Consider the following 19,846-nt stretch of genomic DNA (forward strand, 5'->3'; position numbering starts at 1 on the left):
CGCTGTGATAGCTGCCATGTCGCTAACGCTAACGTGGTTGTCATGCCTGCAGCGGCTGTGCAATCAATTCAATTCAATTCAATTCAAAGGGCTTTATTGGCATGAGAAAACATACGTTTACATTGCCAAAGCAAAAAGCAATCACTTTGTCAACAATGCACGTTCGTGTGGTGAATGTCAATATTGCTGCTCAGTTCGTCCATTGTAGATGGTGTCTGTTTGTGTGTGTCTTCTGGAGAACTATGTAGCTCCACAGCAACTACAGTAACTAACGTAATGGCAGGACCGCCCCGTGCAACGCATGTTAGGCTGCATTATGGTCATGTAGTAATTTCAGATAATTTCGCCCCCCCCCCCCCCCCCACATATTGTGAAAATAGCCGATCTACAAGCTCAAAACACCTCACGTTGAGAGGCTTTGTAAGCTTGTAGATCGGCTATTTTCTACATGACTGCCTCTTTCTTACACTCTTTGACAATGTGGCCCATGTTTTCATAGTATAGTTTGTTGACTACTTTTGTTGCAGAAATGCTCATTTCCTTTACTTTCCTTTTTTTATTGTCTCCGCCAGGCCGAAAGGCATGGCGCAAGACTATGTTTCACCCCCTGTCCGTCCGTCTGTGATAGCTAATCTCTCACATCGTTGACTTGATCGCAGCAAAATAACAGCCCGATGAGTCAGTGAGAGCTGGATAAACGAGGTAAAATGTGTCAAAAGGAGTCTGTACGGCTGTCGATAAATGAACACATGACGTCGGTGGGAGAGGAGATTGTGTCTTTTGGACAAACAGCAGCATCGTGCTGATGTTTGTTGTGTGAAGCAGCTTCATGTCACAGTGTTTGTGTTGGAGCGCCTCAGTGCGGCTACAGAGTTCATGTGCAACCTCTTCCAGAGAGAGACAGAGACACTAGAAACTCTGCTGGGGAAAAAAAACACTGCTGGGCATTGACTTTCATATGGACATTGATCTACACACTGCAGGTATATCTGCTACACACACAACATCAAACTACACACTGCAGGTATGATGCAGCGTTTGCATTACAGCCAGCATGCCAGCGTAGTTCCCATATGGTTTCAAGGTGGGCTAAACCATATGGACCCCATGTCAGCAATGTCAGCGGCATCCACTTCAGTCCCAACTGCGATGCCCATGCAGGCTATAAGTAGCTTCTACCTGGCCCTTAGGTGGGCCCCAACTACCCATGTTTATGTGGGACCAAGGCGGGTCCTACCTGGGTTTGCCCATGCAGGCTTTAACTGGGTTCTACCTGGGCCCTAGGTGTACCCTAACCAACCACAGTGCAGTGCCCATCGCTCCAATTGTTGTGACGTCAGGGCTCTCAATACTGCACATTGGTGGAGGAGGAGGGGCCGCAGGGCGACCGCACACATCGCTGAACCAATGGTAGCCCACGGATGTTTCCTCTGGGGATTTACAATCTGCCCCTCTATGCCACATATCATCCGCACTACAGGGTCTTCACTGACCGAGCCACGGCCCCACTGACCCTCATGACGCTACGCCACTTATATGAGTTGCCAAGTGGCCGCGGGCGCTACGTGGGCGTGGCCGCGGGCTAGATGCGAGCCCCCGCGTAGCGGGGGCGAGCTTCTAGTCTGGTCAAAGTGTGTGTGTGTGTATATGATGAATAAGACTACAAAATGTCGACACAAAAGACAGGCTGTGTATTGTTCAGGACAGCTTGGGGGTTTGTGGTGGTGTCATGGGTATGTCAGTGTGCACGTGGCCCTGGTCCAGAAGATACACTACACACCACAAAGACACCCATGTACCTGTCAAACTACTTCAAAAACATCAAAGACGTCCACAAAGACAACATCAGAGGGAGCTCCACAGATTACTCTCAAGCCAGATTTGGCTCTAACAAGGGATTAAATGTGTTCTACTGCTATGCCACAAAAATGTGGAATGCCCTACCAACATAGTTATAAAAACATGTGAATCCTTACTCTCCTGCAATTCGGAACTGGCCCCTGTAAAGAGTCAAATCCTACCCCCAACCCCCTCGAACTGTTTACTGTGTATATTTTTATTATCAATTTTTACCCGTTTATATGAAGTTTTGGCATAATAGTGTATATTTGTCTGTCATTAAATATTTCGATGAATTGAGTACAAAGGACCCCAATGGAAACAAGCCATAGTGCTTTCTTGGGTTGAAAATCCTCTTAACAGACCTTGTATTCAATTCAAACTTTATTCCAGACACACAGGGGGTCCATAGAGTACATAGAAATATCACACAACAATACATTACCAAAAAAAATCATAAATTCATACCTAGAGGCTGACTCTATAGTGTTTACGCAGCCTGGACGAGTACCAGAGACAGCTCTTCCCAGGATTGACTATATCCTCAATAATGCTCTTCCGGGACTCACCCAGGCGAGACATGAATCCATAATGGAGTGTCTTCAGAGAGCCTCACAAGTGTGGATTCAACATGTTATAAACAAGTGACTGGCAGTATGCCATCTAGGGCAGTGGTTGTCAAACTTTTTCATGTCAAGGACCCCCAAATTGACACTTATTAGCCCGCGGACCCCCATTTGAAAAGATATGCCAAGGACCCCCATAAGAGAAGATTTTCACGGCTCTAGCAGTGATTCTCAACCATTTTAATTTCAAGGACCCCCAGTTTTACATGCATTAGGGCTACGGACCCCCATTTAATGGCATTTATACCTCTGGGACCCCAATTTATATTGTAAAATCAATGTCAGCTTAACTCTGAGAGTGTAAAAATGGAACCAAATGGACCCGTTAGGGTCCATTTGGTTCCATTTGTACACTCTCAGAGTTACAGACCCATAAGGGTCCATTTGGTTCCATTTGTACACTCTCAGAGTTACAGACCCATAAGGGTCCATTTTGTTCCGATCCATCATTTAGCTGGGTACCCCCTGGAACCCCCTCAAGTACCCCTGGGGGTCCCCGGACCCCACTTTGAGAACCATGGATCTAGGGACCTTAAGTAGTATCCTCAGGAAATCATTATATTGAACTGTACTTCCCTGTGCTTGTCTTTGCAAATAAAGTATTCAATCAATCAATCAATCAATCAATCAAGCAAGCATTAGGGTTTGTCAGGTGCTTGGTTGTATATAGCCTGACACTCAGCCTGAATTTTCATTTCGTTTCACTCCATTATTCAGTCTGAACGCCCTCTCAGTGCAGCCGTTTTCTGAGAAGGGGGCGTGGCCAAAGTTGGACTCTTTGGCGATTGGTTCATACTAGATTATCCCGCTCCCCGATTCGTCGTACAGATTTTCAACCGAGAAAAGCCCGCCTTCGACAGCGTCACCAGACCCTGAATGCGAGGCTAGCGATTCAGGGTGGGGAGCCAGGCTAGGTTGTATAGGGAGTACAATACAAAATGATGGTTGACCAAACAAGTAAAAATAGTTGGGCGACATATTTATCCAACATCGATGCACAATGAAAATATAACATTGGTAAGATTTCTCTTACTCTCTGTCTCAATTTAGCTGCCTTTTTTCTTTATCTCCCTCGAGCCATCTTTCTCGTTTTTAATTAAATTGCAATGGCAACACACATTGCTTTGCCCTTTGGTGACAACACTGACAACAACAGAAATTACAGTGTCTGTGTCTTAACAAGACTATCAAACTCTGCCCCTCCTTGCTGTTTTTCTGGCGTACACATCTCTACTTCTCCACTCTCTTGTCACTCTCTACCTCTCTATCATCCACCTTTGGGAGTGGGACAACATGACTCATTTTCAAGCAATGGCTTTAAGCAACAAAACCGTGGGAAGAGAAGCATTCCTGGTGAAGCAGTGAATTGACAGGGTCAGATTGCTTATGAGGGCCTGAGTGTCATATTTCATCCCCAGCTGAACAGCATAATTGGAATAGGGAGTGATGCAGAAATAATGGACAGTGAAGGCAGCTAATGTAATTCAGCTAATGCATTTTTTTTGCAATTTCTTGTTGCATTTAAAGAAAAGACACAATCAAATATATGTGTAACTGTGTATCTGTGTATCTATCTCTATCTATCTATCTATCTATCTATCTATCTATCTATCTATCTATATATATATATATATATATATATATATATATATATATATATATATACATATATATATAATCAATCACCATGTGTATCTCACCATATCTTGCCATGTGTGACAACAGAGCTCTTATTCATAGTAATAGAACATCAATTACCGTCTTAGCACATTAATTTACAGCAATTGGCAAACATGTCTTTAAATTGGACAACTGCCAGAATCTGTGGTAAGAATTATTTGTCCGCACCTATCGGGGACTGACAAAAACATCTTTTATGACAAAATAACTAGGGCTTATGTGAAAATAAGTAAATAGTAACAACAACGGTCCTCAGTATATCTAGTTGCTGGTTTTGTTAACAGGCCAGACGCAATATAATTATTGGAAAGGTCAATTCAGAAATGGCATACAGGTAATAGACTGACTAATTGATGTGAGGAATGTGAGACCTTATTGCCTCGACAGGGTAAATCAAGATGAGATGGACAGTCCATCAAGGGTGAAGAGACATAAATGAAGGATTTCTGCCCATTCAAACGACTGAGACATTCATTTAGCAATGTGGTGCCAAATGCCGTATTATGAAGGTGAACGTGCGTGTATGGTGTCTAGACAGTAAAATCCTCTGTGTTAATGTATCGATTAGAAACATTTGTTCCCTCTCAGAGTTCATTTAAAAGTGACTGTGTATTCCACTGCTGTTCAGTCCATCTCCCACGTGTCAGCGTCAAGGATTTGTTTCCTTACCAAGGAAGGTTTTTTATATATATATATATATATATATATATATATATATATATATATGTATATTCTTTTTCATAGTGGCTTCCCACCAGCCAAAAGGCTGATCTCCAAAATAATTCATCTTCATTTGGAAGTGTTGTTCTGAAAATAGGGGCTGGCTCATTGCCTGTTACTTTAATGTAACCTTTGCTCTTTTCTCCCCTTGTTCTTTCTCTCGCCTCTCTATTGTCTTCCTAAGTAACTAAGTACATTTACTCAAGTACTGTACTTAAGTACAATTTTGAGGTATTATAGGTACTTTATTGGAGTATTTCCAGTTTTCAGTACTTTTACTCCATTACATCTCAGAGGCAAATATTATACTTTTACTCCACCACAATGATTTGGACAATTTAGTTATTAGTTACTTAATTATTACAAAACATACGTTACCCGGTTCGGCCCTATACACATTTTCGGCCATTTGAAAATAGCCGATCTACAAGCTCACAATGCGACGCATTGTGAGCTTGTAGATCTGCTATTTTCAAAAGATTTTTTTAATACATTTTGAACTTACTGAGTACTTTCTACTTTTGTCACTTTAAGTACATTTTGATACCAATACTTTTGTACTTGTAGTATAAAAAAAAAATCCGGTCTTTTACTTGTAACAGAGTGCAGTATTGCACTCTGTATTGCAGTATTGATACTTAAAGTTCAATTTTTAAAAATTTTTCCACCACTGCTTCCTTCCTTCCTCCTCCTCCACCAGGATTATCTGTTTCTATCCTTTTTGCTGTCCCTGGTAGCTAGCCAGCTCCTAGCCTACAGACAGATCCCCTGGGGAGATACGAGAACGCCACGGTAGGGTTATGAATATAAGATGAGGCATAAACTGTGATAAAACGTTTGGCAGGCCATCGCTAAGACTGTGAATCCTGCGTTTTCCACTTTTTAACCGCGATACGGGCCATTTCTCTGTTGCTTTCTGTTAACCGTGGGTTACAGTATCTGCATGTATACCCAGACAGTTTACAATTTATGCATTTAGCAGATATGCTCTTATCCGGAGCGATGTACAAGTATGAGATCGGAGTACGTGACATGAGCCCTAGTCCACACGCAACAGGGTAAACAGCAGTGGTGGAAAATGTACTCAAAATAATGTTTTTCTTAAGTAAAAGTATCAATACTGCAATGTGGAAGTACTCTGTTACAAGTAAAAGTCTGGAATTCAAAATTTACTTGAGTAAAAGTACAAAAGTATTGGTATAAAAATGTACCTAAAGTACCAAAAGTAGAAAGTACTCATTATGCAGAATGTCACAAGTTCAACGTGTATGCAAATATTTTGAAAATAGCAAATCTACAAGCTCACAATGCGTCACATCGCGACGCATTGTGAGCTTGTAGATCTGCTATTTTCAAATGGCCGAAATGTAGCCTATATAGGGCTGAAGTGGTTCATGCACGTTTTGTAATAATAATCTAAATCTGCAAAGTAACTAGTAACTAAAGCTGTCAAATAATTGTAGTGGAGTAAAAGTACAACATTTGCCTCTGAGATGTAATGGAGTAAAAGTACAACATTTGCCTCTGAGATGTAATGGAGTAGAAGTAAAAGTATTGAAAATTGGAAATACTCAAGAGTTTACTTAATTTCTCAAAAGCGTACTTAAGTAGAGTATTTGAGTAAATGTACTAAGTTACTTTACACCACTGGTAAACAGTCATGTAAGTAGAGTGCAACGAAGAACAAGTTGGTGTTTCAAGGAAACTAGGAGATCAGGCACACACATACTGTACTGTAGAACATAGCATCTGTCCTGCTGTCTAACATAATACCGTACTTCATATTTGTGGACAAGCAAACCGTTAGCCTCATGGCATGATTAAATAACTCATATCTTTAAGGTTTTAAGGAGAGACAAAACAAAAACAAATCACTTTCTGCCTAAGTCACCTAGATTACTTAGGCAGGAAGTAAAAAACGTTCTGATTCATCCTGCCGTATTACCTATGTTCTCAGCCTCATCAGAGTCAGAATGATTGCTACATTCAAAATAATTTCTGCCTTAGTCAACTTAGAAATGTACTTTCTGCCTAAAGGTCTTTTCAGTCTTTTCATCTAATAATAATAATAATAATAATAGTAATAATAATAATAATAATAATAATAATAATAATAATAACTAGAAAAAGTGCTCCTCGGAGCACAAGTCTCCGCCAGCAGACTTGTGTTGGGAATGTTGGGAATGTTCTAATTCTTACAAAAAATAGAACATGTTACTGTGTCATATAACATGACACAAGTGTCCTATCCGTCTGTATAACTGTCCTATCCGTCCTGTCTGTATAAGTGTCCTATCCGTCCTGTCTGTAAAAGTGTTCTATCCGTCCTGTCTGTATAAGTGTCCTATCCGTCCTGTCTGTATAAGTGTCCTATCCGTCCTGTCTATGTAAGTGTCCTATCCGTCCTGTCTGTGTACAGTAAGTGTCCTATCACTCCTGTCTGTGTAAGTGTCCTATCTGTCCTGTCTGTGTAAGTGTCCTATCCAATTGTTACAGTATCCGCCATTTCTCAGCCATTTCGTGATTATTCCTGTCTTACCTCACTTTGAAAGAGGCTAAGACTCTTTCAAAGTGACACATGTATTTATAGGCCGCTATACGTCACTAGCCAATCAGATCACACTATTTCACCGTATTGTCACGTGTCACGTGAGGCTTGACCAATGTTATGTCTCCTGGCGGAAAGTGAAAACAATGTCTCCTGGCGGAGACAATAACAACAATAATGTTGGGAATGTTCTAATTCTTATGTTCTAATTCTTACAAAAAATAGAACATATTACTGTGTCATAGTAACATGACACAAGTGTCCTATCCGTCTGTATAACTGTCCTATCCGTCCTGTCTGTATAAGTGTCCTATCCGTCCTGTCTGTATAAGTGTCCTATCCGTCCTGTCTGTATAAGTGTCCTATCCGTCCTGTCTGTATAAGTGTCCTATCCGTCCTGTCTGTGTAAGTGTCCTATCCGTCCTGTCTGTGTAAGTGTCCTATCTGTCCTGTCTGTGTAAGTGTCCTATCCAATTGTTACAGTATCCGCCATTTCTCAGCCATTTCGTGATTATTCCTGTCTTACCTCACTTTGAAAGAGGCAAAGACTCTTTCAAAGTGACACATGTATTTATAGCCCGTTATATGTCACTGGCCAATCAGATCACACTATTTCACCGTATTGTCAAGTGTCATGTGAGGCTCGACCAATGTTTGCTTGGCTGACGGAAAGTGAAAACAAACTCTCCTGGCGGAGACAATAATAATAATAACTAGAAAAAGTGCTCCTCGGAGCACAACTCTCCGCTGTTGGGAATGTTGGGAATGTTCTATCTGTATAAGTGTCCTTCCGTCCTGTCTGTATAAGTGTCCTATCCCTCCTGTCTGTATAAGTGTCCTATCCAATTGTTACAGTATCCGCCATTTCTCAACCATTTCGTGATTGTTCCTGTCTTACCTCACTCTTACCAGACTTGTGTTGGGAATGTTGGGAATGTTCTAATTCTTATGTTCTAACTGTCCTATCCATCCTGTCTGTATAAGTGTCCGATCCGTCTGTATAAGTGTCCTATCCGTCTTGTCTGTATAAGTGTCCTATCCGTCCTGTCTATGTAAGTGTCCTATCCCTCCTGTCTGTGTAGGTGTCCTATCCCTCCTGTCTGTATAAGTGTCCTATCCGTCCTGTCTGTATACTGTAAGTGTCCTATCCGTCCTGTCTGTATACTGTAAGTGTCCTATCCGTCCTGTCTGTGTAAGTGTCATATCCCTCCTGTCTATGTAAGTGTCCTATCCGTCCTGTCTGTGTAAGTGTCCTATCCGTCCTGTCTGTATAAGTGTCATATCCCTCCTGTCTATGTAAGTGTCCTATCCGTCCTGTCTGTGTAAGTGTCATATCCCTCCTGTCTGTGTAAGTGTTCTATCCGTCCTGTCTGTATAAGTGTCCTATCCGTCCTGTCTGTGTACTGTAAGTGTCCTATCCGTCTGTGTAAGTGTCATATCCCTCCTGTCTATATAAGTGTCCTATCTGTCCTATCTGCCAATTATGTATCAGCCATGCAGCCATTTCGTGATGGTTCCTGTCTTACCTCACTTTGACGGTGGCAGAGACACCGTCAAAGTGACGCCATGTATTTATACAGTATTTCACCGTATTGTCACGTGTCACGTGAGGCTTGACCAATCGGTGTGTCATATTTAGAAAGTGAAAACAATACTCTCCTGCGGAGAGTAATAATAAGGATAATAGAAAAAGTGCTCCTCGGAGCACAACTCTCCGCCAGAAGACTTGTGTTGGTTCGAAGGTCGCGAAGGTCGCTATCCCTCTTGTATATGTAAGTGTCCTATCCATCCTGTCTGGGTAAGTGTCCTCTTCCGTTCATTCTGTGTAAGTGTCCTATCCCTCCTGTCCTATCCGTCCTGTCTATGTAAGTGTCATATCCCTCCTGTCTATATAAGTGTCCTATCTGTCCTATCTGTCCAATAAGACAGATAGGAACAATTGGACCGCGACTACTTGACTACTTCCGGTTCGAAGGTCTGGGAGTGAGCTAGTGGCCGGATTTTCGGTATTGGAATCTGGCTTATCACAGTGACACATGTATTTATAGGTCGCTATCCCTCTTGTATATGTAAGTGTCCTATCCAACCCGTCTGGGTAAGTGTCCTCTTCCGTTCTGTCTGTGTGAGTGTCCTATCCCTCCTGTCTGTATAAGTGTCCTATGTCATATCCCTCCTGTCTATATAAATGTCCTATCTGTCCTATCTGCCAATTATGTATCAGCCATGCAGCCATTTCATGGTTCCCGTCTTACCTCACTCTGACAGTGGCGGAGACACTGTCAGAGTGATGCCATGTATATATAGGCCCGGTGGCGTCACTAGCCAATCAGATCACAGTATTTCACGTGTCACGTGAGGCTTGACCAATCGGTGTGTCATGTTTAGAAAGTGAAAACGCAGTGATAACAATACTCTCCTGGCGGAGAGTAATAATAACTAGAAAAAGTGCTCCTCGGAGCACAACTCTCCGCTGTTGGGAATGTTGGGAATGTTCTATCTGTATAAGTGTCCTATCCGTCCTGTCTGTATAAGTGTCCTATCCCTCCTGTCTGTATAAGTGTCCTATCCGTCCTGTCTATGTAAGTGTCCTATCCGTCCTGTCTGTGTAAGTGTCCTATCCGTCCTGTCTGTGTAAGTGTCCTATCCAATTGTTACAGTATCCGCCATTTATCAACCATTTCGTGATTGTTCCTGTCTTACCTCACTCTTACCAGACTTGTGTTGGGAATGTTGGGAATGTTCTAATTCTTATGTTCTAACCGTCCTATCCATCCTGTCTGTATAAGTGTCCGATCCGTCCTGTCTGTATAAGTGTCCTATCCGTCTGTATAAGTGTCCTATCCGTCTTGTCTGTATAAGTGTCCTATCCGTCCTGTCTATGTAAGTGTCCTATCCCACCTGTCTGTGTAAGTGTCCTATCCCTCCTGTCTGTATAAGTGTCCTATCCGTCCTGTCTGTATACTGTAAGTGTCCTATCCGTCCTGTCTGTATACTGTAAGTGTCCTATCCGTCCTGTCTGTGTAAGTGTCATATCCCTCCTGTCTATGTAAGTGTCCTATCCGTCCTGTCTGTGTAAGTGTTCTATCCGTCCTGTCTGTATAAGTGTCCTATCCGTCCTGTCTGCATAAGTGTCCTATCCGGCCTGTCTGTATAAGTGTCCTATCCGTCCTGTCTGTGTACTGTAAGTGTCATATCCCTCCTGTCTATATAAGTGTCCTATCTGTCCTATCTGCCAATTATGTATCAGCCATGCAGCCATTTCGTGATGGTTCCTGTCTTACCTCACTTTGACGGTGGCAAGACACCGTCAAAGTGACGCCATGTATTTATACAGTATTTCACCGTATTGTCACGTGTCACGTGAGGCTTGACCAATCGGTGTGTCATATTTAGAAAGTGAAAACAAAACTCTCCTACGGAGAGTAATAATAAGGGTAATAATAATAATAATAATAATAACTAGAAAAAGTGCTCCTCGGAGCACAACTCTCCGCTGTTGGGAATGTTCTATCTGTATAAGTGTCCTATCCGTCCTGTCTGTATAAGTGTCCTATCCCTCCTGTCTGTATAAGTGTCCTATCCGTCCTGTCTGTGTAAGTGTCCTATCCGTCCTGTCTGTGTAAGTGTCCTATCCAATTGTTACAGTATCCGCCATTTCTCAACCATTTCGTGATTGTTCCTGTCTTACCTCACTCTTACCAGACTTGTGTTGGGAATGTTGGGAATGTTGTAATTCTTATGTTCTAACTGTCCTATCCATCCTGTCTGTATAAGTGTCCGATCCGTCCTGTCTGTATAAGTGTCCTATCCGTCCTGTCTATGTAAGTGTCCTATCCCTCCTGTCTGTATAAGTGTCCTATCCGTCCTGTCTGTATACTGTAAGTGTCCTATCCGTCCTGTCTGTGTAAGTGTCATATCCCTCCTGTCTGTGTAAGTGTCCTATCCGTCCTGTCTGTGTAAGTGTCCTATCCGTCCTGTCTGTATAAGTGTCCTATCCGTCCTGTCTGTATAAGTGTCCTATCCGTCCTGTCTGTGTACTGTAAGTGTCCTATCCGTCTGTGTAAGTGTCATATCCCTCCTGTCTATATAAGTGTCCTATCTGCCAATTATGTATCAGCCATGCAGCCATTTCGTGATGGTTCCTGTCTTACCTCACTTTGACAGTGGCAAGGACACTGTCAAAGTGATGCCATGTATTTATACAGTATTTCACCGTATTGTCACGTGTCACGTGAGGCTTGACCAATCGGTGTGTCATATTTAGAAAGTGAAAACAATACTCTCCTGCGGAGAGTAATAAGGGTAATAATAACTAGAAAATGTGCTCAGGTCTCCGCCAGTATGTTCCTGATTAATCATGTCTTACCTCACTTCAAAAGATATAAATGATCTTTTGAAGTGACACACCTATTTATAGGACTCTATTTCATCATGCGTCTCGCTAGCCAATCAAAGCACACCCTTTCAACATATTGTCACGTGTCACGTGAAGCTTGACCAATGTTAGCTTGGTGGACACACGGAAGGACGAGAACGAAAACATAGTCTCCTGGAGGAGACAATAATATCATTATACAATGATATGAGAAGTTCAACAAGTTGGCGACATTCCCTGAGACAACATTGTCCAGACGTCTCTTCACCTCATTGTAGCTAACCTGTTGTTAGCAACAGGTTAGATCGTGGTACTGACGGACAAATGTAAACGTTGCCAACTCAATGTTTATTCTACATAATGACGTCATATTACAATGACATCACACCATGTAATTGTCCATTACAATGAATTGTCAAATAAACTAAATGTCATTTAGCAACATACAACGGCCAACCTTATTATAAACCAACCCTGGATAATTAATTCATAACACGGTGACGGTGGTGTTGGTGTGTGAAATGTTTTGCTGGACAGTACATCTGAGAGCAGAACCAAAGACAGGCTATGCTGCTGTTGCAGTAGAACACAAGGTGTACTGCTTTGGAGGTGAAAAGAATGACAGTGATCAGATTGAAGTTCACATTTTCAACACAGTACCTTTACGCTGGGTGAAGTTGCCCCCTGTGACATCTAAAAGAGGAAAGCGCCCCCTTGAGGTTCCCTCCGTGCGCAGGTACCACACAGCTGTGCCAATAGCAAATTTAATCTACATCTGGGGAGGGTACCATCCTTACAGCAGAAACCCGTTCTATACAGACGGCAACCTGCTCTATGCATTTGATGTCGACACCCACAGATGGTTCAAACCCCAGGTTTCTGGGACTGTTCCAGAGGCAAGGTGCAACCACTCAGCCTGTGTCTTGGGGAAGGTAATGTTTATCTATGGAGGAATCAACCAGATAAGACACAAAGACACCTACAAGTTGAACACCACAACAATGGTCTGGTCGTTAATTAACACCAGAGGCACTCTACCACCTGCTTCATCAAGTCACTCTGCTACCATCATCGGGACAAAGATGTTTGTATTTGGGGGCTGGGGGGGGCAGCAGGGGTACGTCTACTACAACAACATCACAGTGTTTGACACAGAGACCAACTGCTGGCTGAGCATGCCTTCTGCACAGCCTCTCCCAGAACAACGCTGTTGTCATTCAGCCTTTGCCTACAATGGAGAGCTGTACATATATGGTGGCGCCGCCAGGAACCAGTACTTTAATGATCTGTGGAAATTCAACCCAGAGACCTTCTCCTGGAAGAAGGTTGAACTCAAGGGAAACGGCCCTTCTCAGAGGTGTAGGATGTGCTTTTGCGAGGTGGGAGATTGTATCATCCTCTTTGGAGGACACAAACATAACCAAACACCCACTAATGATCTGTACATCTTAGATTTAAATCCAACACTGAAGACACTATGCAAGCTAGTAGTTATTCAGTACAGTCTGAAGCAGAATGAACTCCCACATGACATCAGGTGGGAACTGGCAGCCATGACTAAAAACCACTAGAAAGGTTCACATGCTCAGTGGAGCGCAGATCTCTGGCAGGAAGTGTGACCAGTCTATAACGTCAGCCATCTGTGATCCATGACGTATGACTCCATAGTTAGTAAATGGGGGTCCCCAGATGACAGTGAAGGGACAATTGAAGGACTATATTTTTGTTGCCAGACCCAAGGGGTCTGGCTTACATGAGGCTTTGTACCTGTTTTCTCCATACATGGGCATGCCCCCTTTGTCTTTAGGCCCCAGCCATAAAAGTCTGTCCCCCTTTCGTCCATATATGGGCATACACAGGCTGACACGTCATGTGAAGTCCGGCTTATAAAATTCTGTCCCCCTTTCGTCTATACATGGGCATAGACACATGGGCATCTGCCGGGTCTGGCAGAACCAGGTCTCCTGGTCTTGTTTTAATATTACTCAGAAGTAATCAACAAACTATATTATAAAAACTGTGTCAAACATTGGCCAAATTGTCAAATAACACAAGAAAGGGCCTACTCTGTGTGGAGTTCGCATGTTCTCCCCGTGTCTCCTAGGGTAGTTAATACCCTCACAAAAACATGTAGTAATCCTGGTCGCAATACCACCTCCCTCCCCCATGACAGCCGGGGCGCCTGAAGGAGGGGAAGGGAACTGGTTGGAATAACGTGCTCCTTCCCAGGCCCGGCGCCAGGATGAAATGGTGTCATATTGCAATGACATCACACCATGTAATTGCCCATTAAAATGAATTGTCAAATAAACTAAATGTCATTTAGCAACGTGCAACGACCAACCTTACTATAAACCAAGCCTGGATAATTAATTCATAACACTGTTTGACGGTGGTGTTGGTGTGTGAAATGTTTTGCTGGACAGTACATCTGAGAGCAGAACCAAAGACAGGCTATGCTGCTGCTGCTGCTGCAGTAGAACACAAAGTGTACTGCTTTGGAGGTGAAAAGAATGACAGTGATCAGATTGAAGTTCACATTTTCAACACAGTACCTTTATGCTGGATGAAGTTGCCCCCAGTGACATCTAAAAGAGGAGAACACCCCCTTGAGGTTCCTTCCGTGCGCAGGTACCACTCAGCTGTGCCAATAGCAAATTTAATCTACATCTGGGGAGGGTACCATCCTTACAGCAGAAACCCGTTCTATACAGACGGCAACCTGCTCTATGCATTTGATGTCGACACCCACAGATGGTTCAAACCCCAGGTTTCTGGGACTGTTCCAGAGGCAAGGTGCAACCACTCAGCCTGTGTCTTGGGGAAGGTAATGTTTATCTATGGAGGAATCAACCAGATAAGACACAAAGACACCTACAAGTTGAACACCACAACAATGGTCTGGTCGTTAATTAACACCAGAGGCACTCTACCACCTGCTTCATCAAGTCACTCTGCTACCATCATCGGGACAAAGATGTTTGTATTTGGGGGCTGGGGGTCCCAGCAGGGGTACGTCTACTACAACAACATCACAGTGTTTGACACAGAGACCAACTGCTGGCTGAGCATGCCTTCTGCACAGCCTCTCCCAGAACAACGCTGTTCTCATTCAGCCTTTGCCTACAATGGAGAGCTGTACATATATGGTGGCGGCACCAGGAACCTGTACTTTAAGGATCTGTGGAAATTCAACCCAGAGACCTTCTCCTGGAAGAAGGTTGAACTCAAGGGAAAAGGCCCTTCTCAGACGAGTAGGATGTGCTTTTGCGAGGTGGGAGATCGTATCATCCTCTTTGGAGGAGAGAAACATAACCAAACACCCACTAATGATCTGTACATCTTAGATTTAAATCCAACACTGAAGACACTATGCAAGCTAGTAGTTATTCAGTACAGTCTGAAGCAGAATGAACTCCCACATGACATCAGGTGGGAACTGGCAGCCATGACTAAAAACCACTAGAAAGGTTCACATGCTCAGTGGAGCGCACATCTCTGCCAGGAAGTGTGACCAGTCTATAACGTCAGCCATCTGTGATCCATGACGTATGACTCCATAGTTGGTAAATGGGGGTCCCCAGATGACAGTGAAGGGACAATTGAAGGACTATATTTGCCAGACCCAAGGGGTCGGCCTACATGAGGCTTTGTACCTGTTTTCTCCATACATGGGCATTCCCCCTTTAGGCCCCAGCCATAAAAGTATGTCCCCCTTTCGTCCATACATGGGCATAGAAGGGACCTCTGAAAAGGGACACAGGCTGACACGTCATGTGAAGTCCGGCTTAGCCGTGACGTAGTGCTCTGATCTTTCAACCACTATGGGTCTGGCAGTACCAGGTCTCCTAGTTCCCTTGTTTTAATATTACTCAGAAGTAATCAACAAACTATATTATAAAAACTGTGTCAAACATTGGCCAAATTGTCAAATAACACAAGAAAGGGCCTACTCTGTGTGGAGTTTGCATGTTCTCCCTGTGTCTCCTAGGGTAGTTAATACCCTCACAAAAACATGTAGTAATCCTGGTCGCTATACCACCTCCCCCATGACAGCCGGGGCGCCTGATGGAGGGGAAGGGAACTGGTTGGAATAACGTGCTCCTTCCCAGGCCCGGCGCCAGGATGAAATGGTGTCATATTGCAATGACATCACACCATGTAATTGTCCATTAAAATGAATTGTCAAATAAACTAAATGTCATTTAGCAACGTGCAACGACCAACCTTACTATAAACCAACCCTGGATAATTAATTCATAATAACAACGTTTGATGGTGGTGTTGGTGTGTGAAATGTTTTGCTGGACAGTACATCTGAGAGGAGAACCAAAGACAGGCTATGCTGCTGCTGCAGTAGAACACAAGGTGTACTGCTTTGGAGGTGAAAAGAATGACAGTGATCAGATTGAAGTTCACATCTTCAACACAGTACCTTTACGTTGGGTGAAGTTGCCCCCAGTGACATCTAAAAGAGGAGAACGCCCCCGTGAGTTTCCCTCCGTGCGCAGGTACCACACAGCTGTGCCAATAGCAGATTTAATCTACATCTGGGGAGGGGACCCTTACGGAAACCTGCTCTATGCATTTGATGTCAACACCCACAGATGGTTCAAACCCCAGGTTTCTGGGACTGTTCCAGAGGCGAGGTGGTACCACTCAGCCTGTGTCTTGGGGAAGGTAATGTTTATCTATGGAGGAATCAACCAGATAAGACACAAAGACACCTACAAGTTGAACACCACAACAATGGTCTGGTCGTTAATTAACACCAGAGGCACCCCACCACCTGCTTCAGCGAGTCACTCTGCCACCATAATCGGGACAAAGATGTTTGTATTTGGGGGCTGGGGGTCCCAGCAGGGGTACGTCTACTACAACAACATCACAGTGTTTGACACAGAGACCAACTGCTGGCTGAGCATGCCTTCTGCACAGCCTCTCCCAGAACAACGCTGTTGTCATTCAGCCTTTGCCTACAATGGAGAGCTGTACATATATGGTGGCGCCATCAGGAGCCTGTACTTTAATGATCTGTGGAAATTCAACCCAGAGACCTTCTCCTGGAAGAAGGTTGAACTCAAGGGAAACGGCCCTTCTCAGAGGTATAGGATGTGCTTTTGCGAGGTGGGAGATCGTATCATCCTCTTTGGAGGACAGAAACACAACAACACACCCACTAATGATCTGTACATCTTAGATTTAAATCCAACACTGAAGACACTATGCGAGCTAGTAGTTATTCAGTACAGTCTGAAGCAGAATGAACTCCCACATGACATCAGGTGGGAACTGGCAGCCATGACTAAAAACCACTAGAAAGGTTCACATGCTCAGTGGAGCGCACATCTCTGCCAGGAAGTGTGACCAGTCTATAACGTCAGCCATCTGTGATCCATGACGTATGACTCCATAGTTGGTAAATGGGCGTCCCCAGATGACAGTGAAGGGACAATTGAAGGACTATTATATTTTTGGGGCGGTGTAACCGCCCCCTATAAGTGAGTTTTGGACACTGACCAATCCTGCACCGTGATTGGCCAATAGTCTACAACGCAGTCTACACCCCTAACCCTTCCATTGTTAATGCAAATCGATACTTTTGCAAAGTCAGCCAATCACATTACAGCTAGTGTCATCACCACTAACTGTAATGTGATTGGCTGACTTTGCAAATTCAGGACTGTGATTGGCTAGCGAAACACATGTGCAGCCCTATGAATAGCAGTATGGACTTAAAAAAAAGTCATTTATCCTTTTTTTTTTAAGTGAGTCATGTTGTGATGACCACACACCGCCCACTTCACACTGGGTGTGATTTTTGCGGCGCTATAGAGCGGATCCTGCTCTATACCTGACTTTGTCCTTGTCCGTCAACGTTCTGATTGGTCAGGTCCGTCAACGTTCTGATTGGTCAGGTCCGTCAACGTTCTGATTGGTCAGGTCCGTCAACGTTCTGATTGGTCAGGTGCGTCAACAAAGTGATTGGTCAAGCTTCACATGACGTGTGGCTATAAACACATTATAAACACATATCGATGACAAAATGTATCAAAGGCGCCGCTACCTTCACACAGGGTGTGATTTTTAATATTACTCAGAAGTAATCAACAAACTATACTATAAAAACTGTGTCAAACATTGGCCAAATTGTCAAATAACACAAGAAAGGGCCCACTCTGTGTGGAGTTTGCATGTTCTCCCTGTGTCTCCTAGGGCAGTTAATACCCTCACAAAAACATGTAGTAATCCTGGTCGCTATACCACCTCCCCCATGACAGGGACGCCCATAGATATATATATAAAGGCTGGATGGCTCAAGGGGGCGGCGCAAGCGTAGCTCAACCGCGGCCATCTTGAAACAGGCATTCATAACATTATGTCTATGGTGCATATACTTTGAAATAACCATAGCGTGCTCAGTTCATCCGAACGGTTTGGTGTTTTGTAACCACCAAAGATGTAGTTATGATACTGCATACTTATAATTATAATCATGTTTTTTTTTTAATGTATAAAAAAAATACAATAATATCATAACTACATCTTTGGTGCTTACAAAACACCAAACCGTTTGAAAATCGGATGAAAATTGAGCACGCTATGGTTATTTCAAAGAATATGCACCATAGACATAATGTTATGAATGCCTGTTTCAAGATGGCCGCCATGTGGCAACGTCGTACTCCATTGGCCAGCAGCGCGGGTGAGTCACCTAGCCTTATATATATCTATGGGGACGCCTGATAGAGGGGAAGGGAACTGGTTGGAATAACGTGCTCCTTCCACGGGCTACGTTCAACCGGGGAAACTCTCCCCTGTCAAGTGACAAGAAGGTCAGTTGGCTCTCATGCATTGAAGGAGGCATGAGCTCGGCCCTGGGCTCCCTAGGCTGGTGGGGGGAGTGTAGCGCCCAGGATCACTTAGAAAAAAATGGGTTACAAAATCATGGGATACATTTTTTTTATAAAAAATAAATAAATAACACAAGAAAGAGTCAAAGTGCATCTCACACACTTTCTCTGTTGCCTTGAGGAGAGTTAACATATTACCTGCCAAGATATTAAACATTAAACGTTTTTTTATCCCCTTCACGCGTAATTACCTTAAATCGACGATCTTTGAAACGCCATGTAAGCAACGTTGTGTACAAGGTATAGATATATATATATATATCTGCTTTTTTTTTTTTTTAGGTAGATTTGGTCTGGCACCGCTCAGTTGTGATTGGATTCCACTCCCTCCGAAGTAGTGAGGGACCAATCAGGGCCCAGTATGCAAATATGGGGGTGTTTATCACCATAGGCATTTCTGAGAGTGTGTGCCGTCGCCAAGAGACAGCCTGAATGGAATGTGGTTCAATGTGGGCGTGCACTTCTGTTCATATAAATATGGTGGGGGCGTGGCTGTGGAAAGGGGGCGGGTCCACCGAGTGGTTGTGATATTGCCCTGACAACCAACAACAACCAATAAAAGCCATGACTGTCCCTTCGGGCTATAGAATCTATCCTCCTGGAGATGGGATCCCTGACGTTCTCGTTTCACAATATGCTGCCAGTAGCCCCTCCCTACAGTATGTCACGCTGCGAAGTTTGCGCTACGTCGCGCTAGATGAGAGCCCAGCGCAGCAGTCTTTATAAGGTGCTTGTAAAGACTGGTGGTTGCGGTTTGTCCCCGTTTCTAAAACGTTATTTTGCTATGAATTATGCTATGAGGCTAACGAAACGGTATAATCGCACGCACGCACACACATACACTTTTTTTTTTTTAATTAGTTGATCCATATGTAACTCTGAGACTGTACAAATGCAACTGAATCCATATTGGTTAAAGGTGTTCACTCTCAGAGTTAAATTAACACTGAGGATTTTTACTGTGTAATGTGCATGCACTTGTGTCATCTCACAGCAACACAACACAGGTTAAAGGGCCGTCTACACAACTCTCTCTCACTCTCTCTCTCTCTCTCTGCAACCATCCCTTGTAATTCATTTCATTCTCCTGCTCGCAGCTCTTGACCATCTCCTCCGGCGAGTGAAAAGAGAGTCCTACATTTAC

Source organism: Gymnoscopelus microlampas, assembly GCF_963454915.1.
Source record: "Gymnoscopelus microlampas genome assembly, chromosome: 9".
In the NCBI taxonomy this organism is placed as follows: Eukaryota; Metazoa; Chordata; class Actinopteri; order Myctophiformes; family Myctophidae; genus Gymnoscopelus; species Gymnoscopelus microlampas.